We start from the raw sequence: 26,077 nt of genomic DNA on the forward strand, positions 1-26,077 counted from the left end.
TGGTACCAGAACACATCTTTTGCTAAAATAGATCCTCAAAAATATTTAGGAATGTAAATATATTTATCTTTTATTTTTCACATAGTTCAGTATCTTACACATAGCAAAGAACTTGTTTCAGCAAACACTGAATGAGTTCCTGCTATAATACTCTAGACTGGGGATGGAGCAGTCAACAAAAGACACAAAAATCGTTGCATTGATGGGCTTTATATTCTAGTTGAATCAACAGCTGTTTGACAACTGTTACTGATTATTAAAAAAAAAAAAATTCACAATAATTAAAACAGAGCTGAGCCTCACAGAAACCAAGGGAAAGTGTAAAAAAAAAAAGTTTCAGGTTAAAAGAAAAATCAAGTGATTCAAACATTTCTATAAGGTTTGTTAAGTATCTCCATACTTTTCTTCAAGGTAACTTTTAACAACTTCTAATGTCATTTATTGTACAGCTCAGAGATCTCACACCATTACCTCAAATCTTCTGAGACTAGACTCTTAAAAAAAAAAAAAAAAATTGATGACCAGAGCAAACTAATATAAGCTGACATGGGATAGGCCAGAAAATCCCATTTTAGCTAATTATTTTTTTACACTTTTAAGTTTCTAGTGGCTGAAGAAGTTTTGAAAATGTCTTTTTGCCACTGGCCTATGAGCATTTCATACGAAAAATCCAACGGAGCATTTAAATATAATATCCTCCTGCTATATGTCCAAATGTCTCTGTTGTAACAAAGAAATTTAATTCAAATATTATAGCTTATTTTAATACAGTTTCTTTCTCCCTAGAAGCGCAGTCTGCATTAACCACATCAACAATGCATGCTTTTTTCCTTATACCGTTCTTATGTATTTAATAAAAATAACAGTCTTCCTCCCACTTTTAAATGAGGAACGTTTACAATCGCCATGTGCTCTCTTTTGGCCCTGAAGGGTGAATTGATTTCCTTCCTTTGAAATAAATTTTATCAATATAAAATTTATGAACCACCATTACTCCGTTTCCTAGAAATAAATAAGCCTTTCTTTCATTTATTCTTTGAACACAGAACAAGTCAATCTTTGTATGATGAATTATCTATCCTTTATGATTGTTCAGTATTACATCTCAGTTTTAAGTTTAAATACTGACTTAGAATCAAGTTGTCTGGCAGAACATTACTACTCATTTTTCATTGTTTCCTCCTCATTTCAGAAACTTTCCAACTTCTACAGCTGAAAGCAAGCTTAGAAATCATCTATCCATACATTTATAGTCAAGTTTCCTTTCAAATTTTGATAGTAATTTTTATAATGAAAGGGTATTTTCATTGAACTTCTTAGATGTTAAGTGACCATGAGTTCTAATCATACACCCTCCCTATTCAAAGAACTTTCATGTCCTTAAGCAAGGTGTTGATAGTAAAGTTAGGGCTCTAATTCTTCACTTATTCTCTGTCCAAATTCATTTCTACTTTCTCATTAATTACTTTACATTTTCATGATTCCAAATCATAATTTTCTACATTTTCAAAACTCAGATTCATGGTAAATATGTTAATGACTACGATGAAGGAACAGCCAAATATTTGCCTGGTCTTTATTTTCTTTAGAGAGAAACATAAAGAGCTATTTAGAAGTTATGCAAATTTGATCCATTTAAAATTTAAGGTGTGTACTGTCTTTGCCTATTAATAAAAGTTGGAAACTTTCATTTGATAAAATTCATCACTTGAAATTACTTATTTTTCTTTTAACTTTAATTGAGTTCTCAGTACATATAAAATATTGAAAAAAAATGTGCTTGGCATAACTTCTATTCTTGGCTATATTCCTGAACTTCTGTAATAATGGGTCAAGTCGTTAAGTCCTTTAAATCTGAAGTAAAAATAGACTACTGACATTCATGTTATGTTGTTAATGAAATGCTATCTTTCTTTTTGGAGGAGAAAAAATTGTCCACTTTAATCTATTTTAAGATGGGCCAACTCATCTGTCCTGAGACAGGAAGTACACTTGGATTTACTTTAATTTTTAGAAAACTGGGATAATGAACAAGTGATATAATATTTCCATAGAAACTTCTTACTACCTTAGAACTTCAGGAAACCCACCAAAATGAACTATTAGGGTATAACATATAGATCACATGAGTAGCTGTAAATTTACTTATGCTTTGTCCAGAGGAGATGAAGAATCAAATGTCAGTTTCTGTGGACTCTGGTTTGCCTTTAACCCATAATCTCTAGCAGGATCCTTTGGCTCGGAACAGAATCTGGGAAAGAAATAGGGGTGTCTTCTCTCCTATGGGAAATGCTCTCAAGTCAATCCTAAAGGCCTGAGGCCTGGGGCCTTCATTACCTAAGAGTTACTCTGCAGCTCAGGGAAGTTTCAGACTGAGGTCCCACCAGGATTCTGACATGAAACGCTTCAATATTTGGGAAAACAGAGGAACACTCCTCATTTCTGAGGAGCACTGATTCTATTTAAAGAAATTCTATTTAAAATATTATATTTAAAGAAATGTAGCCCATCCACATTTGAAAGTGGCTACTTGTAGTAGAGGCTTTTCAACTGTGGAAGAGGAGTCAGCATTCGGAATTTAAAAAGGGGGGGTTACATCCAAAATGTCCACATATTAAGTGCCAATTTTTAGTGTGAAAATTCATTTTAATATATTTTGCTATAATTTACACACTGTAAATACTCCTATTCATGTTTTGCTATTATAAGGAAACAAACCACAACTATTTGAAAATCTGACCTATAAGACTGAGTAATGTTTTACGACTGCATGGCCCAGCAGTATCCACTAGCTGCATGTGACTACTTGAGCACATGAAATGCGGCTAGTGTGACTAAAGAACTAAATTTTTACATTTTTGCTAAATTTAGCAACCTGGATATGTGATTCTCTTTCAAATATAACTTTATGAAACAAATACACATAAAGTATTTTTGATGAAAAATTAGCATCTAGATTGAGATGCACCGTTATTGTAAATATAGCCCTGATTATACCTAGAATAAAGCATAGAATGTAATACATATCATTAGTAATTTTATACCGTAAAGTTTTTAAATGAGAATTTTTTTTAATTAGCCTCCAATTAAAATAAATGAGAATATTTTTGGTGTATTGGGTTAATTATTGTGGTATAATTCACAAAATTGCAAAATATTTAAAGTGCACTATGTGGTGACTTGATATATAGACACAAGAGTCACACCCTCTCCCGTCCCCCAATGTTAATCAGCACATCTATCACTACACATATTTACTTTTTGTTCTGTTCTGATGAGAATGTTTCAGTTCTAAGAAATTTCAATTATACAATGCAGTGTTGTCAACTGCAGTCACCATTAAACCATATTATTAAAATTAACTTACCCATTTCTTTTTGTGTTTTTTAATGTAGCTACTAAAAATTTTAAATTACACACATGTGGTTTGCATTAAATTTACATTAAATAGAATTTCTTTGGACAATCATAAATCATGACAGTGTCAAATGCTAGGGCTGTTGATTCAAACATTTTATATTGCTTCAAAATTACAGTATCATTTTAAACCTATCAGTCATATCACTTACACTTAAAGTAAACTGGTGGTGCCATTCTAAAGACTCTTGGATTGCTTGTGAAGCATTTTAAGAGGATTATGTATTTTCACATAAGTATTTGAATGACCAAGTTGTTATTCTCTCATCTTTTCCTGTGGCTCATTTTCTTGGCCCACACAGACAATATTCTGCAGGCTCTACAATATAAATCTACTCTGTAACATTTCCCATTTCACCTCAGAGGAAATACCTCACCACTGAAATCTTTCTGTAATTATGTTATTGGGTAACACACACCACTAATTCTCTTGCCATGGAAAGACAGAACCCTACTAAAAAGAGACATCTGAAACACATATTCTGCCAAGGAAATGCCATTTGAGTTCACCTACGTGCAAAAAGAAGGAAGAATTACTCAAATATCTTTTGCTAAGTATCTATTATTCTTGGGATAATTTTTAATGAGACAAATAAACAGCAATGATAAAAAAAAATTGGATGCCGAAAAGTCAGATACTCTCTAAATCTAAAAGCTATCACTGCAGTTATGTATGGATGTGAGAGTTGGACTGTGAAGAAAGCTGAGTGCCAAAGAATTGATGCTTTTGAACTGTGGTGTTGGAGAAGACTCCTGAGAGTCCCTTGGACTGCAAGGAGATCCAACCAGTCCATCCTAAAGGAGATCAGTCCTGGGTGTTCATTGGAAGGACTGATGCTGAAGCTGAAACTCCAATATTTTGGCTACCTGATGCGAAGAGCTGACTCATTGGAACAGACCCTGATGCTGGGAGTGATTGGGGGCAGGAGGAGAAGGGGACGACAGAGGATGAGATGACTGGACGGCATCACCGACTCAATGGACATGAGTTTGAGTGAACTCCGGGAGTTTGTGATGGAGAGGGAGGCCTGGCGTGCTGTGATTCATGGGGTCACAGAGTCGGATACGCCTGAGCAACTGAACTGAACTGAACTGAAGGCTCTCCAAATATAATGCTGCCAAAAGCTGATTTTGAGTTATAATGTAAGAAAATGTCTACAGGCTGTAAATCTCCCACAGATGGTCTACTTTAAAAAATATGTGTCACAATATTATTAATTGTTCCATAATTAGATGGGACTCAGGATGGTACCGGGATTTCCCAAGTGGCTCAGTGAAAAAGAACCTGCCTGTCAATGCAGGAGACTTTAGAGACTCAGGTGCAATCTCTGGGTCAGGAAGATCCCCTGGAGGAGGAAATAGCAACCCACTCAAGTATTCTTGTCAGGAAAACACCACGGTCAGAGGAGCCTGGTGGGCTACAGTCTATGGGGTTGCAAAGAGTCGGACATGATTTAGTGACTACACATGCATGCATGCATGCAACATGGTACAGAAAGAGATAATGTGTTTAAGTTTTATTTTTAATTTATATGGATATGTGAATAAAGGCCAGAGGGAAAAAATCATTAGGCATTGCAAATATACACACATATACACACAAAATTAACCAAGCATTTTGCAAAGTTTTTCAAAAAAGAAACAGTCATGTCTAAGTCCGATAAAAAAAAAAAAAGCTACTAAAGGCTGATTCAAAACCTCTAAAAATAGGTACAGATTGAAGAATCTCACTCAGCAGATCTCTGTGCAACCACAGCAATGTTTCCTAAACTACTGAAGCAGATAATTTAAGAAAACTGTCTACTGGAAAAGGTTCAAAAAGAAAAATGTCTATTTTAAAAGCTGATGCTCGTACCAATTTTATTTACTCTATTAAGTGCACCAACTTTATTCTATTATTGTCTTAAATCTTTACTTCAAGGTCATCAAACTTGTTCTTAAGAAAAGCCAGATAATGAATATTTCAGGCTTGAGGGTCATACTATCTTTGTTAATACTACCTAACTCTGCTGCTATAGTGCAAAAACAGCCAGAGACAATCATAAACCAATGGGCTTGGCTGTTCTCCTATAAATCTTTATTTACAAAAACAGGCTGAGGGGCTGATTTAACCTGACGGCTGCAGTTGAGGGGTCTCTGCTCTATATCTTTGAACTACTGATCTTGGGTGCTAAGTCGCTTCAGTAGTGTCCGACTCTTTGTGACTCTATGGGCTATAGACCACCAGGCTCCTCTGTCCATGGATTCTCCAGGCAAGAATACTGGAGTGGGTTGCCATGCCCTCCTCCAGGGGATCTTCCCAACCCAGGGATTGTACCTGTGTCTCTAAAGTCTCCTGCATTGGCAGGTGGGTTCTTTACCACTAGCACCACTTGGGAAGCTGATCTTGGCCAATTTAATTTTGCTTATCCTGATATTTTCATAAGTATTCTCCTTAAGTATATGGGTATAAAAGGATATGTTTGATTCTCCTACTTGGCTTCTATTCCTTTTCTTCTGTTAATAGCCCCCTGATGTTCTTTGGGAAAGTCCTCTCTACTAATCTCCATCATTTTAAGTGGTTGTTTGGGTAACTTGGGGATGATAAAGCGAAACAAGAACACCAAAGCCAGCAATATTTATCGTGGGACTTCTGTGAAATTTTTCAGAGACAGAGCTCATCCCTTTTCTACTAGGGTTGAAACTAATAAGCTGTGTGTTTAGAGCCACTGGTAAACATTTTGCCTCTGTATGGGAAGAGCCTATCTGAGGATGAAACCAACACAGAAGCAAAGCATGCCTGAGGGCATTATGTAAATCCCGGAATCCAGCTGTATCTGAAGCCAGAACGGTTCAATTATGAGACAGGGCATTCTCTCTTTCTTTTTGAGTGGCGGGAGGGGGGTGCTGGAGCTGGTTTACATTCATATCTGGCTTTTGAATACAAGAACTACTAACAAAATACATTGAGAAATGGTAATATCTGAACGGTTCTAAGCCAAGCTCTGGAACTTAAGCTGCATAGGTAACCCTTGACTTCTCTGATAACCTCAAAATGTCGTAGATGGTAACAAAATGTCCCTTTGTCCACAGCTCTGTCCTAGGCAACATTAAATATGTATGAATGGAAGGAAAACAGTAAAAAAATGTAAATGTATGCAGATCCTATCAATACAAAGTTCTATTTTTATCTGTTCTCTTATCAGAAAATACCTCATATTGCTTTGAAAGTACAGATCTTCTATCATGAAGCAGAGGACAGAAACTGAATATGTGTAAGAAGAAAGAAATGTTACACTCAATTTGGAGCTAGCTAATTGACATTTCCAGTAATCTTTGCCTTTAATTTGATTATAATGCATTGTGCTCACATCAATAATTACAGTAACTCAAACTAAACGCACATGACTTTTCATGGCTATTCTTTGCCTAAATATACATAACCATATTTGGGCTTTTCCCCTATCATCTCAGATACAATCTATTAGCTTCTAAAGACAGAATTGGATTAAGATTAATTTAGGAGAAAAATTTTCGTACACATTAAGATCCAATATGTAATAGGAATAATTATTTAATTTGAATGCATATATTGTATTTGTCTATCTTATAATCAACTTTATATTCACTGTCTCTCCCAATACTAAATTGCAGTTTCCTGGAAGGTAGATATGTGCCTCACTAGTTTAGTCTCTGCAGGGCTACTGTAGTTTCTTCCATGTTGAAAGGAGTCAGTATCTACTCAACTGAATTACTTTTCTCTATAAAACACATTTAAAAATATTTGCTCCCATCTATATTTGAAAGATTTGGAATGCTAACATTACCATTTTGCATGAATGAGATAAAGACTTTTTCTGGCTCCTCTTAGTATGCTGTAATCCCATTCAGGTTCCCCAGAGATAAACCCTGACATGAGGTTCAAGCTGAGGAAGCGACGGTGAGGGAGTGGGGAAATGATTCATGGAAGGAAAAACAGTCTGGGAAGAGTGCTTATTAAGCTGTGGCAGAGGGTGACTTGGGTTAAATTATATGAGGGAAAACTCTGGAAAAGGTGGAAAATGAACTTCAGAGATGTATGCTGTTTGGAGAAGACAGCCAGGCTATTTATACAGTAACTCCCTACAATTATTGCTTGAAGATTAATCCACAGGGGTGTTCATTCCCTATCACTTCCACTCTACCTGTTTCAGAAAAAGGCTTAAGGCATGGAAATAGTATGGCAGCTGGACATCATCCTGTGCACCCCAAAATGCAGAGCCAGAGTATTTAGGTGGGGTATCAATAGCATCCGCTACACCCATCTTATCTTTCTCTCTTTCCACTTTCCCTGTACAATATTATTTTAAATAATCATTTTCTCAAACTTCCTTATTCAAAAACCTTCAGTGATTCTGTCTCTTCAGTTTACCAAAATCTAAAATCTCTCACCTGATTTTCTTTTCTTTTTGTTTCTTTGGGTTCTTATGTAGCAAAACAAACCAAAGCAAACCTAACAAAAACTATCCACACATACAAAAAAATTATCCATGGGGATGCTCATGGCTAGGTGGATTAAAGATGCACAAACTGAAATATATTAACGATTTCCAAAAATGCTAATAAGTTGATCTGACTGTGGTACCCAGAAAACTCACCAACACATAGAAGGGCATTAATGTCCATTGAAGATATAAGTATCCTAACATTTTAGAGGATTTCAAGTACCACACCTCAACTCCTATTTGACAATTCACAAGAGACTAATAAAACTTAGTCTTGAAATAACAAAAATAATATTCATAAAGTTACAGCATGCTATTATCTAGCTTTTTAAAAAACAGTGAGCCAGAATTGTCTTTAAAGGGCAGCCATACTATGCATCATTTAAATTTACAAACGAAAGTATTCCATGAGCAGATGTCCTGCTTCTGATTGAAATGTTCACTCTTATCTTTTATTCTAGCCCAGCTTTGTTCAAGAGAAATATAAAGCAAGCTACATATGGAATTTTAACTTTTCTGGTAGCCACTTTAAAAAGAGGAGAGACACATGAAAGTTAATTTAACTAAAACTATCATTTGAATAGGTAGTAAATATAAAATTAAATGAGTTATTTTACTTTTTGTGTTTTAACTCTTTGAAATCCAGTGTGTGTTTTATATTCACTGCACATATTAATTCATACTAGCTACATTTCCAATAATCAACAATCATCTGTGACTAAACACTACTGCCTTGAACAGCACAGAAATAGCCTTTATCAGTTGAAGCATCCACACCATCCCCTTTAATCCCTTAAACTAGCTCTTCGGGGTATTAAAAAGGTGTTCACAGATCAGCAAGGACAGGCGGTTCTGTTCCTTATGATTTTCTCAGTGGTATTTGCATATTTTTATCTATTTTAACTCTTCTCAGGCTTGTTGAGACAATAATTTTGCAGCATTCTTGTTTTGCAGTATTATTTGACTCAAAATATATCCATCCACAATCTCTGGCATTATTTTAAGACCTCTTGTTGATGAAAGCTGTGCTGTGGCCCTAGGTATGTTCCGAATCAGGTGTGTGAACTTGAGCAACCCAAGTTGCCTACTTTTCATCCCTGTGGGCAACCGATATAATAGGCTTTCCATCCTATAACTCTGCCAAGGCTCATGTCCCTTCCTGCTGAAGATGAGCTGAGTGATGGTGGGAAAGACAATGCAGCTCTTGTTTTCCCGTCTGTCAACTGGAGGTAATACTTACTTAATAGAGGTGCTGTTAAGAGTAAATTATAACCTGTTTACTCTGTATTGAACCTGAGTTACATTTAACAATTATTAAATGCAAATTCCCTCATCTACAAAATGAGAATTGGATTTGAACCAGAATGCTCACCAAGATACCTTCCAATTAAAAAACTCAATAATCCAGTGAAATGTATTGAACCCTGGCATGTGGCTAACAGGAGAAAATCTAGAGAACTCCCCCCCTCACCTCCCACCACAGGGGAGGGGAGGCTAGTTTTGCTTCCCCAATGGCTGGGGAATAGGGCGGTCCCAGGAGTCCCTGCAGCGGGCCTAACTGGGAAGAGTAATTCTTAGAGGCAGAAGAGTCAGGGGTGAGTCAGCATATTTAACAACTGGTGAAACATGAACACCAACCAATCAGAAAAGTTATTGCGACTGATCAAAAGGAAGGGCTGCTGCTGCTAAGTCGCTTCAGTCGTGTCCGACTCTGCGCGACCCCATAGACGGCAGCCCACCAGGCTCCCCCATCCCTGGGATTCTCCAGGCAAGAACACTGGAGTGGGCTGCCATTTCCTTCTCCAATGCATGAAAGTGAAAAATGAAAGTGAAGTCGTTCAGTCGTGTCCGACTCTTCGCGACCCCATGGACTGCAGCCTACCAGGCTCCTCCGTCCATGGGATTTTCCAGGCAAGAGTACTGGAGTGGGCTGCCATGCCTTCTCTGAAAAGGAAGGGCAGCTGCATGTAAACCAAATAGTAGGACTGCACTGGTTTCTCCCAGCAAGATGAACACTGGCAGGGAGGCAGGCTGTGAGGAAGGGTTTGAGCTCTGAGCACTTAATGTGTGCTTTTGGGTAAGGAACCTAAACTCATCAAGCTGCAGTTTCTTCATCTATAAAATGAGGTGTATTATATAAGAGGTCTCTCATCCAAGGATAACTAATTCTAGGATAAAGGGATTTTAAATTAATACACTTAAATAGTACCACAAATATCTTAATGCTACAGCAAAAATTGTTTTAATTGGGGCTTATCTTGAGCTAAAAATCTATGAAAATAAGTTTATTTTTCCATAGCAAAACCAAGTTATAATTGTTCTAGTGCTCAAAACAAGTAATTAATTAAGAACTGTTGGGGGGTGCTGTGGGTTAGCATTATATCTATTTTATATTATTCAATATTTCCTGTATCTGATAACTGGTGAGTAATTGACAATATTCAAGTTCAAGCTGCCATGTTAACCAGAGAGTGTTGTTAAAATGAATACTAATCGTATCAGTCATCTCATCACCAGGTGCTATCTTCTTCTCTTAAAATTATTTGTTTTCCTGCAAAACTTTACAACTCTGGGCATGTGCATAGTACATACTTGCTTAATAAGGGCCTGGGAGATGAATCACTTTTGACTCTAGTGAAAGCCGAATGAAAGAAGGTCACCACAAATACAGTAGGTACATGACAAAAGCTGAAGCCTAGTCTAGTTTCCACTTGACCTTAGTGATCATGAAGTTGGAGTAAGACACTGGAAACTTTGCCACAAGGGGGCCTCTTGCCTTGCCCTTTCCATGGTGACAATGCTTGGTGACCAAGAATGGAAATATGTTTCTAACCTCCAGTGACTCCACTAAAAATCCTTTTACATGTCCAGTTATTCAATGATAATTAAATAACTATCATATAAAAGCCATTTAAAATAATTTTATATGTATTACAATTCCCCAAATATGTATAGCTGAAATACATTCAAGACATAATTTGGTATAGAATCCCATCTTGTATCTTATATAAATTCAGTATCTTCACATTTATCTTCACTTCCTTTTGATAATTTTTATAACACTGAACTACCTCTAGATTCATGTTTGCTCATATTTTTTAAGCACCTCATTAAAAATCACCTATCACATTCTGTTAAAATGTATCCTGGATATATAGACCTCTGTATGAAAAGAAAGATGCTCTCAAATTTCAGCAGATGGCCAATTTATCTCAGGTAATATTAAACATAACTTTATTTTAGTACTGTGAAATTATTTAGAAAACTTTTACAGATAATTTTTAACAAAGATACAGAAGTATTAGAAAGTATAATTTCTCCTCAAAATTAAGAAAAAGGGGCACACTCTTGGGGTAGAATTGTATCCCAGTTCATCACTACTATTAAGTTTTCTAAATGAATTCATGGACATATTTTTAAACACACTGTTCTCTAAATTAGTTTCTAATCCAGACAATTCATTCTATGAATGTTTTAAAAGTCTTAACTAATTACATAAAAATCATTTGAAAATACATTGTTCTCAGAATTCAGGATGTCTACACAAGAATGGTGATAAGGAAGAAATGACCAAGATTATATAAGTTGGAGAGAGGCTCTTGCATCAGTGTATTAATTTCCTATTGCTGTTGTGACAAATTACCACAAAGTTAATGACTTAAGACAAAATAAATTTATCCTACCTACAATGTGAAAGACAGAAATATAAATGGGCTTCACTGGACTGAAATCAGGATGTTAGCATGACTGCACTCCTTTCTGGAGGTTTTCAGGGAGAATCTGCTATCTTGCCTTATCCGGCTGCTAGAAGCTACCCCATATTCCTTGACTGGTGTGGCCCCCTTCCATCTTCAAAGTCAGCAATGGCCAGTCAATTCTTCTTTATAATCATCACTTCAACTCTGACTCAATCATCACAGCTCATTCTCTGAATTTCTTGCCTCCCTCTTTCCCTTTAAGGAACCGTCATAACTACCTGGGACCCAACAGATAATCCAGGATAATGTCCCCATATCAAGATCCTTAATTTATTCATATTTGCAAAGTTTCTATCTCACAGATTCAAGGAATTAGGACCTGAACATCTTTGGGGGACCATTATTCTGCTACCACATCAGACACATTGCTATTACTTCCTCTCCCATATAATCTTAGACCTAACTGTTCACAAAAGGCAAAGGAGAAAAGGGAAAATGTACCCATCTGAGTGCAGAGTTCCAAAGAATAGCAAGGAGAGATAAGAAAGCCCTCCTAAGTGAACAATGCAAAGAAACAGAGGAAGAAATATAATGGGAAAGACTAGAGATCTCTTCAAGAAAATAAGAAATACCAAGGGAAAATTTCATGCACAATAAAGGATAGAAATGGTATGGACCTAACAGAAGCAGAAGGCATTAAGAAGAGGTGGCAAGAAAGCACAGAACTATACAAAAACTACACATCATGAATGGATGTGAGAGTTGAACCATAAAGAAAGCTGAGCACTGAAGAATTGATGCTTTTGAACTGTGGTGTTGGAGAAGACTCTTGAGAGTCCTTTGGACTGCAAGGGGATCAAACCAGTCCATCTTAAAGGAAATAAGCCTGAATATTCATTGGAAGGACTGATGCTGAAGCTCCAATACTTGGCCACCTGATGCAAAGAATCGACTAATTAGAAAAGACCCTGATGCTGGGATAGACTGAAAGCAGGAGGAGAAGAGGACAACAGAGGATGAGATGGATGGATGGCATCACCGACTCAATGGACAATAGTTTAAGCAAGCTCCAGGAGACGGTGAAGGACAGAGAAGCCTAGCCTGCTTCAGTCCATGGGGTCTCAAAGTGTTGGACATGACTGACCAACTGAACGATCACAACAAACTGGCCACACTTATTTTCTTCTAAGCACTCATCACAGCAATGATTCTGGAATTGTCTCCCCAGGTACCATTTATTTGGTTTTTCTGACTTTGAAAAAATAATCTTTCTGATGTGAATTCCCACTTAGAGTTGCAGCCCTCATCCCACCCCTACTCCCTACTCCAAGACTTTCATCAGGTTCTTCTCTTTCTGTGAGTAAATGGAAGCACAGGAACAGTGGTCAAGTATTCACCCATTTCTTCCTCTCTAGGGCTGCTGAATCAGTCATGGAGCCACAGGGAAGCAGAATTCACACAAAAACCCAGACTAACCACAAGAATCCTCCATGCTGCCAAGGAACATTCCGTACAAGCAATAATCAACTCTGGTATACCCGGGAAAACTCATAATTTTGGGGTTTACAGGCCAATTCCAGTGAATGCATTACAAATAGAGATTGTGTTCTGGAAATACACCTAGCCTTCTCTAATTATCTGATACATCTTCCCTTCTCCTTAGACCCTAAGTGGGGCAGTTTTCTCTAATCATATGTAAGGCATAAGGTCATAGAAAAGTGTTGCTGTAATCATAAATATCTATAATAATGTGATGTGAGCAAACTCTGAAAGAGCATAAAGTTCCCTTTTGAAATTGCTTTCACGGATGGTACTGTAATATACTGAAGAACCTAAACAGTGGTAGTTTGGGGGGTCAATTAAGGTTACATACATTTTCTAGAAGTAAAATCGCTCTCGATATCAAACCTAGTAAACTAGTTAGAGCTGAGTTTGGACCGCAGTGAATTATTCCATGAAAAAAGATGGTCCTCATTTTATCCTATGGCTTTAAAGGCAATTTCTAAAGGAGTTTAAGATACTATTTGAATAACTATGGCATCATTTGGAAAAAAGGAATAAACATCTCGGGGTGATTACCTTGAAGGAAAGCGCTCATCTAGGTATGAGAATTTGGGTTTATAAAGACTGCCATTTACGGTTTCTGCTGCTCTGTCCTGTATAAGTTAACATTTTACATTTTTTAGCTTGTGATTTCAGTCCAAGATGACTCAAATATGAAGAATAAAATTTTTGTCAACCATCTGATTAAGACATCACCAGGCATGTCTGCCTTTATATCATTATCATAAAATGTGCAAGGAGGCTATACTCAACACAGCAAGAATTTGGATAAATGTCCTCTCCCATGCCCAACTTTTACCCAGAATTTGATCACATAAGAATTTAAATAGATACACGGTACAACACACTGCTAATCACTAAACTTAAAAGATGGAGAAGGAAATTGCAACCCACTCTAGTATTCTTGTCTAGAAAATCTCATGGTCAGAGGAGCCTGGCGGGCAAGTCCATGGGGTCACAAAGAGTCAGACACAAGAGCAGCTGAAGAACAATGGCACTCAGTTAAATGGCTCAGGCATACTGTGGTTGCAATTTTAAGCATGTTCGTAATCCCCTAAGAACTTGGAAATCTGAAAAATAAAATTGCTAACTGCTGCTTATATTTAAAAAGCCCAACAGATAGAAAAGGGGCTTCCCTGGTGGTTCAGACAGTGAAGAATCTGCCTGCAAGGCAGGAGACCCTGGTTCACTATCTAGGTCAGGAAGATCCCCTGGAGAAGGGAATGGCTACCCACTCCAGATGTCTTGCCTGGAGAATCCCGTGGACAGAGGAGCCTGGGAGGCTACAGTCCATGAGGTCACAAAGACTCAGACATGCTTGAGAGACCAACACATATTTGCAGCAGAGAGAAAAGACTGACTTTCCAGGACAGCAACAGTTGACATGGACATAATGGAATGTACAATCATCCAAAGAAAGAATGGCAGAGTGTGCTGGTAGATGAACAGGACTGGGAGAAAGAGGTTATTCAGCAGTTAGAGCATCCAGACTTGAGAGATAGAGGCTAACCTTGGCTAACCGTGACACTGTCCATCCAACCACTGACCAGGAGAATGCCACACAGACAGTGGGACAGGGTGTCTCTGCTGTGGTCGGATCATCTTAGGCTCAGACCGTTAAACATTCAAGTTGTTCAACTAACTCCTCTTTTCTAAATCCCCAATAAATAAGAAGTAAATGGCAAGAAGTCTCCTGTATCTTTTTGTATCCTCAGTGATTATAATTACTATTATGGAATTAACATTTTATAGTCTGATATAATGGTTTTAAAAATTATATGTACACCTATGAAATGAATCTATTCTCAGTGCAGTGACAAAATCATGTTTCTATGACTGAAACACCACTATTACTACTATCTAAGCCAGTTTTAGAAAAGGCAGAGGAACCAGAGATCAAACTGCCAACATTCACTGGATCATCGAAAAAGCAGGAGAGTTCCAGAAAAACATCTATTTCTGCTTTACTGACTATGCCAAAATCTTTGACTGTGTGGATCACAATAAACTGTGGAACATTCTGAAAGAGATGGAATACCAGACCACCTGACCTACCTCTTGAGAAACCTTTATGCAGGTCAGGAAGCAAAAGGTAGAACTGAACATGGAACAACAGCCTGGTTCCAATAGGAACCTTTTCCAATAGGAAAAGGAGTACGTCAAGGCTGTATATTGTCACCCTGCTTATTTAACTTATATGCAGAGTACATCATGAGAAATGTTGGGCTGGAGGAAGCACAAACTGGAATCAAGATTGCTAGGAGAAATATCAATAACCTCAGACATGCAGATGATACCACCCTTATGGCAGAAAGTGAAGAAGAACTAAAGAGCTTCTTGATGAAAGTGAAAGAGGAGAGTGAAAAGGTTGGCTTAAAGCTCAACATTCAGAAAACTAAGATCATGGCATCCGGTTCCATCACTTCATGGCAAATAGATGGGGAAACAGTGGAAACAGTGGCTGACTTTATTATTCTGGGCTCCAAAATCACTGCAGATTTTGATTGAAGCCATGAAATTAAAAGACACCTACTCCTTGGAAGGAAGGTTATGACCAACCTAGACAGCATATTAAAAAGCAGAGACATTACTTTGCCAACAAAGGTCCATCTGGTCAAGGCTATGGTTTTTTCAGTGGTCATGTATGGATGTGAGAGTTGGACTGTGAAGAAAGCTGAGTGCCAAAGAATTGATGCTTTTGAACTGTGGTGTTGGAGAAGACTCTTGAGAGTCCCTTGGACTGAAAGGAGATCCAACCAGTCCATCCTAAAGGAGATCAGTCCTGGGTGTTCATTGGAAGGACTATGCTGAAGCTGAAACTCCAATACTTTGGCCACCTGATGTGAAGAGCTGACTCATTGGAAAAGACCCTGATGCTGGGAAAGATTGGGGGCAGGAGGAGAAGGGGACGACAGAGGATGAGATGGTTGGATGGCATCACCGACTCAATGGACATAGGTTGGGGTGGACTCCGGGAGTTGGTGATGGACAGGGAGGCCAGGCGTGCTGCAGTTCATGAGATCACAAAGCGTCGGACACGACTGAGAGACTGAACTTAACTAAAGCCTGAATGAACACCGAGTCAATGCAAATCAAGACCTGGGTGAGTTGAAGATTCACATGTCACATAAGAGGCAAAATGATATAAACTGAATTGAAAGGTAAGGGAAGCCAAGATGAGGGTTAATAGAGGGAAAAGGCGAGATTTTATAAGGTCAAAGAACAGGTGTTACAGGTGTAACTGAGTAATTCAGACTCTAATTGCTTTCCAACAGTTTGGACCCTACAGAAATGTGTGAGAAGCTATAGGAACAACTATTTGTACAACCTTCCCTGAATTCAATTGTTTCAGTAGGAACCCCGCTAATTTACTTACAACTGAAATTTGATAAATTAAAGCCAAGGTGTTTGAAGCCTGGGAATAAATTCACTGCCCTCAAAAGCATCTCTTAATGTGAAGTGAGTAGATAAATCAAATGCCCTTTATCAGTCATTTCCTATTAAATTAGTAAAAAGGAATAAGCAATGCCATCACTTGTGTAGGTTATAACCTCCAGAATCATAATTACCTAAATGAGAACCTCAGTAAACACTGAAAGGAAAAGATACCTTAGCAAATTTCAAAGCAGGGCTTGGTAAAGATCTGAGGAATTTCATCACAGATCCACACAGTAAAAGGTAGTCTTTTAAAAAAATTTTATTTCATTGTACCCATATATGGTATATCTAAATCATGGGGGGAGACTGGATATAAATCCCCTTCTAATAATGGCCTCTCAAGGAAGAAGAATGCAATCCCTTTTCCAATAACTCAGTCTAGCATTTAATTATCATATAAAGCAACAAAAAATTTACTTGGGGAGTGGCTTACAGTTATATAGCAAGATTGTTCTAGGAATATTTTTTTCATAAAATGTTCTAGATGCCATATTAACATATAAAATATTTTCAAATGTTCTGGAAAAGTGACAACAATGAAGGACTCAAAACCATGTATCTTGCCTTTCAGTATAGCTTTGGTCCACTTTTCTAAGTCAGTTCTGCAAAACAGGTGGTGATAGAAAAGATAGACAGTTGATGGGTTTTGCTTAACTTGTTTCAAAGAAAATCACATTAGTTTGGACTTGGTTCAAGAGATTCGGTCAAAGCAAAAGCTTTCTGGTGATAACACCCCTCTAGCACAAGGTCATCAACACACACACACACAATCTTAAAGCTTCTAAAGCAGGATGAAGCCTCTGCACAATAGCTTCCTGCCTTGGGAACCTGACTATTCTGTATAAAGCTATAAATAACTAAAACTACCATTATCTTTATAAATAGAAGAAGCACTTACTTAACCAAGGTGGCCAAAGTGCAATCTTTATTTCTAGGAGAATAAAATTGTCACAGGTACTCTCACCTTCTCTGATGTCATCAACTATTCGGTGTTTCAAAGGTTTTGTTTTTTGAGCTTTAAACTGGTGTAATGCTATGAATCTCAGTTTATTTTTCTGGAAACTTGCATATTTATATACTTTAGTTTTAAAAAAGACTTCATTATTGGGAAGGCTGATTTTTCTCCCAACAGCATAGTCATGTTATACAAGTATTAATAAAATGGTTTTCAATTTGTCTATACAGTATATTCTATGTGCAAAGTGCTTTTGTAAGTACTGTGAAGCATACTATGGTGCTGAATGAGTTCCACTTTTAACACTTAATTTCCATTTTAAAACAAAGTAAGCATGAGTCATCAATGTAAAAATGCTTTCTATTTTATAAAACCTTATAACAGTAAAAGGAATGAGTCCTTTTGTTAAATATGGATCTACACAGATATATGAATGAGCAAATAAAACATTGTAATTGGTTGGAAGATATAATATTGTAATATGTCCCTTCTTGTCAAGGCAATCTACAAATTTAATGCAATTTTAATCAAAATCCCAGCAAGGTTTTTTGAAGAAATTGACAATTCTAAAATTTAGATATAAAGTAAATTTAGAAGAATTACGTAAATTCAAGTCTTACTATATAGCTAAAGTAATCAAGGCAACCAGGTAGTGATGTAAAGATAAAGAAATTAAAGACACAGAATAGACACAACAAATAAACCAAGTCAATTCAAAGGAGAAAGCAGTCTTTCCAACAAATTAAGATAATTGATCTCTTCAATTTATACCTCCTGATACATACAAAAATTAACTTAAGAAGGATAATAACCCTAAATATAAAAATCAGAAATATGAGATTTCTAGAGGGAAAAAATAAAATAATATATTTGTGACACTTACCAGGCAAAGACCTTTTAGAACATTAGAAACACTCTAAAATAAAAATGTTGATAAAGTGCACTTCATCAAAATCAGTAAGTTCTACATCAAGAACTATTAAGAAATGACTATGAAGTTGTAGGCTAAGAAAAAACATTTGAGATATATATATATATCTTGCAAAGTAATCATATCAAGGATATATACAGAACTTCTACAGATCAACTTTAAAATTCCCAAACAACAACAAAATACTATTTGCAAAATACTGGACAGTTTGCAAAAGATATATGAATGTCAAGAAACTCATATGTCCTCAAATCCTAAGTCATTAAGAAATGCAAATTTAAAATGTAGTGAGATACTATTTCGTATCAACTAGAATAGCTACAATCAAAAGAATAATACAGTTGACCCTTGAACAGCAGGAGTTTAAACTGTGAGGGTCACTTTTAGGTGGAGAGTTAATGATCCTAAAACTTTCATTGTTCGTCAGCTGTAGAACAAATTTTGGTGAGGACATGGGAATAATTGGACCCTTCACATATATGGGAGAGCAAAATGATATAAGCACTTTAGAGATATGTCAAGTAGGTTTTCATCAAGTTAAACATATTAGCCTATGACTCAACAATTCTGTTCCTAGGTATTCATCCAAGAGAAATGAAATTCATGTCTATAAAAAAAGTGTATAATATTTTCAGATTATCTTATGCATAATAGCTAAAAACAGCAAACAACTCAATTGTCCAACAACTAAAGAACAAATAGTGCTATAAATGTATGAAATATTCAAGAAAAAGAAGGACTTCCTCTCTCTCTCTCAGTCACTCTCTCTTTCTCTCCTAACAATGGTTTGAAGTCCCAAATCAGACAAAGTTAATCTATGGTGACAGAAATAAAATACAGATGTTGGAGAGAGGCAGGTAAGGATGGAATTTGGTTGGGCATATAGCATGGGAGAATTTTCTAGGATTATGGAAACAGTCTATATCATGTTTTAGTTAGTGATTAAATGGGCACATACAATTTTGAAAATTCACTGAACCAGACACTTCAGGTTGTTATGCTTTTCTGCATATCAAAATGCCTCTAAAATTTATAGTACCTTTCTCGTGGCTCACATGGTAAAGAATCTGCCTGCTATGCGAGAGACCTGGGTTAGATCCCTGGGTCAGAAGATCCCTGGGGAAGGAAATGGCTACCCACTCCAGTATTCCTGCCTGAAGAATCTCAGGGACAGAAGAGCCTCGTGGGCTACAGTCCATGGGGTCACAAAGAGTTAGACATGACTGAGCAACTAACACTTAAACACTATTACTGCAAATATATCAGCAATTTTCATAAACCCAAAGAACCAACATTGACCATCCGAACATAATAAGTCTAATAACCTAAACTAGAAGTCATATATACTCTGGTTATACAGGAGTTTTCTGTATGTTGCTCCATAGAAGCAGTCTGAGTAACAACACCCTACAATAACAAGCCTATGCAGATACATAACAAAATGAACTCAATATAGGATATAGATAAGCCAACTTCCCAAGTGAGCAGTAATGCCAAAAGAATTAAGTATTAACTATAAACATGTATTAGTAGGTTTCCTGGAGTGGCTTCCATTTAATTTCTGGATTATCAGCTTTAAAAGCATATATCAATAATACCTTGTTGCTTTACTACATACCATGATTATTACTCCAACAAAAGAAACAACAGTGTTTAAATTCCTGGAGAGCAACCAAATTATTCATCAATTCATTTTACTTTAATTTCCTTTTGTATGAGTCAGGGAACCAGCGAACCATGTGAATAAGCTCTAAATTGTTAAATTGTATCCTCCTCAGAGTTAGTATTTTCCTATGACTTCTGGAAAAAGAAAGGGTTGATCCAAGCTACACCTAATAAGCGTTACGGAGTAATGGTTTATATTCCTTATATTGCCAAATGACATAAATATTAAGTTTTCTACAATGCAGTTACATATTAAAATGCATACTTTCAGACTGATATACCAACATAAATGAGTCCAAGAAGTCATTGTTAAACTTTGCATGCTCCAGTTGCCTGGGCTAAGCTTTGCTCTTAATAACTGCTCTCAAAAACAATTGATCCTGGAAGAGTTCTTCATGCCTCTTCCTATCCCAAAGTCAATTGACTGAGTTTAAAACACGGTCCCAATTAAAGTTATATCAGCAATCTGAAAACTCCAACCCTAGATTGGTAAGCTATGCAGCTGCTGTAATAACATTTAATATTTCAAAGTAATCTTGAATTATGAAGAACACAAAACTAAATAATCCACTTAAAATAATAAAGAAATGTTACTTCAAACTGATCTATACCACTTGCCAAAGAATACACAGAAATTATTTCTAGCAACAATTTTGCTTATTTTTGTTTTCCTATTTGTCAAAATGACTTCTGGATATATTTCAATTTTAAAGTAATCACCATGTGAACTCTACTATGAACTAAAGAAGTCATTCATTAGGCCTTTAATTTGTCTAACTTATTTAATACTTTCCTTTATAATGGAGGATTAAAAGTTTACATACATATAATAAACATTTACAGTTACTAGGGGGGAAATTCCAATAATGTGATTGTATTTTGGTATCAAAATCTAAGTTAATTCTTGTATTGAAAAGTATAATCAATAAACTGCTAATTCAAAAATAAGCTGAGGTTTATGATCCATATATAATTTTGAAAATGAGCCTTTTTAAAAGCAAAATAAAGCATATTTCTTTAATAAAATAATTTAATAACACTAGCTAAAATATTTTAAATAGTGTCACTACTACTATTCTTAAGGAAATTTTTATTAAGCTATTTTTGTGGTCTGGCATGAGGACTGGAAGAAGTTGAAGTTTTAGGTAGCAAAACACAGTGGAAGAAAAGATGACCCTGATTCCTTTGGAGGTGGCAATTTTGTCAGGAGGGTGAGAGAATTATGTAACTTTTTAGTTCTCTGCATTTGCATGAACAAAACAGAATTTTTGCAAACATTTCAACGCTATATATGTGAATAAATTACAAAATATTGTACTCAAAAAACAGGTCAGACAGCCTAGTATATGAGTTATGTCAAAACTTCAAGAAACAGAAAATTCCTATAGAACACTTAAAGTGCTCCACCAGACAGAAGTCTCCCTTAATTCTGCAAATCTACTAGTGCCCCAAAACCAAGCTTGATAAATACAGCTCAAAATATAACATAAAAATAGATGTAAACATCCCAACTAAAATATTACTAGACCATATTCAGATATACCTCTAAATAATTATACACAGTGGCACAAACATATTACAAAGCTACAATAACTAAAACCATGTGCCACTGTCACATTAATGGAGAAGCAACCCAGTAAATATGTCTCTGAACTGATGCAAATATATACTATCATTTAGTATAACACATGCTTCATTTTCCAACAGCTGTTTTAAGTCATGTTGGAACACACAGATAACCGTTGGTGGGGAAAACAAATGGCAATTCAAACACATTTAAATATGATAACAAAAGAAGAATTCATAAAGGAAAATAAAATGTATTTTACAAAATAAACTTGCTTTGACTTTTGCATAATAAACATAATAAATATAAAGACAAATGAAACTTGAGATGATACTTGCAACATACAAATGACTTCTTTAATATCTTTGAAGTCAGGCTTGACATAAATACCCTACATAAAAATGAAATTCACTGTTGAAATACATACCTCCTCCTTTTAATCTCCAAGACAATTTCCTTAGCTGATTCTCTGTTTCTCTCCATTAGAACGTAAGTTCTAGTGAACAGGAAATTTTGTTCACTGTCTGTAATTCCAACACCCAGAACAGTTCTTGGTGTCCACCGCTACTCAATAAAGTTACTGAATAAATTATAAAACTAGTAGTTTGATATTTATTGAAACAAGTCTTTAAATATACACTGAAGTGTCACCATTAAAACTTTTCTTCAATGAACATATACTTTTAAGTTCAAAAATAATTAAAATTTCAAAACCAAGATAAGGAGTTAACTGCCCCTCAAAAAGCAAACAAAAACAGCCAAAGTTTCTTTCATATCACATAAAAAGGAGCAAAGCAATAGATTTTATAAATTTTATTCTACATAATCCTTTGCCATTATATCTTTTATAGACATATATGCCATTTTCAGAGCTTTGAGACTGGCAGTGGAAATCACACAATTCCTGGGGTTACAAGCATACAAACTGTTTCAGAACCACTGAGGCATTTAAGAGAGGCAGAAGTATAGTTGCCCGAAGATGAATAAAGAGCAGTTTGCAGTGACATAAAGATTGTCATGACACAAGCAACTCTAAACAGAGCTATTTCAGAGGCTCTGGGCTCCTGGGCAGACACAGCACCCAGGCTGTCTTTTCCTCTCCGCCAAGTACCTCTGGGTTCACAGGTATCACTGTGTGGTGGGATGAGGAAAAGGAGATAGGTTTGGAGGAAAGTCATTTCTGGTAGAGCTCATGGGAGTGATCGCCAGGACACCGGGCAATTAGCAGATTAAAGGGCTACCTGCAGCTCCTTCACCTGACAAGCAAAAACACCAAGTATTTTGCCTTTGTGGCACATACTTTTCTTGTCAACTTTTGATAATAAAATGACAGTCTGAAGCTTACTATCTTCCATATTCAATGACTATGTTATTGCAATTTGATAACTTAAGGTAAAACCCAAATCTTGATTTTAAAGTGTTTATAAGTTAGACAGCTGTGGAAACAAGTAGGTAATTTATTTAGTCAGCTCTCAGCGTTTGCCACTACTTACGTATTTATTGCTTTCTAAGAATGTATCACTTGTGTCACAAATCACACGTCACTGCATCCGTATGTCAGGTAGATAAGAATTTATTAAATGAGCTAATGGGTCTATCAAAGGAACACTTTTTTTTAAACCAGTGAAAGATTTATATATGATCAGCATTGTTTTTCATCCATATTTTTCACTCATTCATGTACGCCATTCAGGCAACAAATATTGAGTACCTACTCTATACAAGGCATCATGTTTGCAGGTGGATATACACATTAATAGCTTCCCTGGTGGCTCAAATGGTAAAGAGTCTGCCTGTAGTATGGGAGACCCGGGTTCGATTCCTGGGTCGGGACGATCCCCTGGAGAAGGAAATGACAAACCACTCCAGTATTCTTGCCTGGAGAATCCCATGGATGGAGGGGCCTGGCAGGCTACAGTCCAAGTGGTCAGACATGACTAAGCGACTTCAGTTTCACTTTTCATACACATTAATATTCTTCCACCCCCATGAAGCTTGCAAGAACACATTACAAACGAGAGAAAAACAAATAAGCTAACAAGCAAGTGATTATATAGTATGATTTTTGAAAAATGCTATAATTTCAGAAAAGATCAGATAATAGAAACTGACAGGAATATACTGTGTGTGGGAGTGTGTGTGTGCATGTGTGTGCTGAAGCCTCAGTTACTTGGAGAAAGCTATCAGAAAGATTCTCTGAGGTTGTGCAGTTTAAGCTGAGGAATGATCTGGGAACAGAAAATGGCAGCATATCGGAGGAGATAGTTAGAAATAAAGAAAGCAATGGGAAAAATACAGGAATAGAGATGGATGATGGTTTCAAGAAGATAATGAATACTTTACAGACCCAAAAATAAATAAATATGCAAAAAAAGCTAAGGATGAGAATTTGTACATTGCATTATTATTTAGCTGATATGTACATGATATTAAAACAGCAATAAATAGCAGAATAATATAATTTGCAGGGAAGAAATCAGATTATTCTGAGATTCTCTGGGCAGAGAATGCATCATATAGTAGTAATGATCATTATACTGAATACAGAATGAAGAAAAATACAAAGCAAAACTCCAGTGAAGGCTAACACAAAACAAAATTATGAAATAAAAAAGGCATAGATAAGTACTACTTGGAAAAAGACAGTCTGATAGAAAAACTTAACAAGCAAAACAATCATATTTGCACAATTAAAAAGTATAGACTAATGTGGGTGGCATTATTTTAGGAAGCACATCCCTAGAATTCTCTTCTGAGACTTTGGCAAGCCTGTTGCATAAATATGTAGGCTACTTGGACAGATTCCAAATGAAACAACTAAAATGATGAAAGGAATGTATTACAAGGACAGATTAAAGGAAAAATATGTACGACTTTAGCATGTCAAAAACTCGAGAAGGAACATCATGGTTGACAAATATCTGAAACATGTAAATTCGAGAAAAAAAAATTCTTTGTGCACAAGGTTGCACAATTATGAGCATGTTACAAAGAAGAAGAAGAATAAAAAAAAACTTCCTGTAGTAATAATGCTGTTTTCCAGTAAGAACCATTTGAACAAATAATCCGAGATGGGCAAGGATTAAGGCACCAGGCAGACACAGACATTATACCCTGTAGCCTGAACTCTGCAGACCTCAAAATACGTAGAGGCCTGAATAGGACAAAGTAGGTCAGGGCACAACTGCAGACATCTTCTTACCCGGCTGTGCTTTAAATTTAGAAGGGATCCTTCCTTGGATTTAAGGCTTTTTCTGTAATTTTGCTAAAGTGAGAAGAGTCCTGGACTTGGGGCTACAAAACCTAGTTTTGAGTGCTTCACACTCGGATTAGAATTATTCTGTTTACATCTTTATCTGTCAATGGGGATAATAATAATCCTCTGAATTTTTGTGAGGCTTAAAGGAGTTGTTTCCTATGAAAACATATTCAATGTGCTTAAAAGCATAGCTCTTAGTGAACTTATTGATTATTTTAATGAGCTCAATGTGTCAAAAAGCGTAGGATGAAGACTTTGATAAAGAGCACGATGCCTAGGACTAGGCTATTACATCTGCCTTCCTGCTCAAGAGAAAATCATCTCTCCTCTGAGTGATTATTTAGCTTGCAGCCCTCTGACATGGTTACCATTATCTCTCCCATGGCTTCTAGACATGAGACTTGGGTCCTTGATGCATCTCATGGCTCCTCAATGCAACTTCCTAAACATCTTCCCATTCCTCCCAAACAACAGCAATAAAAACCTACCCAGTTTCGGTTTCCTGCCAAAGACCTCTATTCTCCAATACTACCCCCCATTACAGTCATCTCTTGATCTCTGCACCATATTCTCTCAATCCTTAAAGATTTGTGTCCCTGGTTCCTTCTCTCTCTCTGTCTCCAAAATATTTCTCCTGGTATAACTTTTTTGGAATTTTGGTACCTACAAAGATGATTTTTCCAAATGCTTTGACTCTTTTCCTTCAGAAATCTTGTCTTCTACTCTCCTTCAATCATAACTCCTATGGTCATACTCTCAAATCTATACTAATAATTATCAATAATTACAGTAGAAATACTGCAATCCCATGATCATCTTATTCCTCATATCAGCACTTTCTGTGTTTCTTACTCACTCCCCTTTGGACCCACAGCTCAGCCTTTCAAATTTGCCCGGATTTCCAGTGGATCCTCTCACTTCTTGACAGAACTCCAGTTTTCTCATGGCCAGAGAGGGGAAAGGGACTTTGGAAATTACCTTAGTCTGAGATTTCATGAAACAAAAATGATGAAAGCATTTGGGCTGAAAAATTCCCAAATGGTTGAGTATCTCTTGAAATGGATAACCACGAAGTCTAGAGTGGAAAAGAAGAGAGATAAGAAGGGCTGAAAATGAGAGCA

General features: G+C 36.4%; 1 protein-coding gene across 2 annotated transcripts in view; it reads right to left on the reverse strand.

Moving 5' to 3' along the window:
* EDIL3 (EGF like repeats and discoidin domains 3) overlaps positions 1-26,077 on the reverse strand; it is a 457,653-nt gene that overhangs the window by 422,190 nt on the left and 9,386 nt on the right. The gene's annotated exons all lie outside the window — the stretch shown is intronic.

The sequence above is a fragment of the Odocoileus virginianus genome, chromosome 3 (assembly GCF_023699985.2).
Source record: "Odocoileus virginianus isolate 20LAN1187 ecotype Illinois chromosome 3, Ovbor_1.2, whole genome shotgun sequence".
In the NCBI taxonomy this organism is placed as follows: Eukaryota; Metazoa; Chordata; class Mammalia; order Artiodactyla; family Cervidae; genus Odocoileus; species Odocoileus virginianus.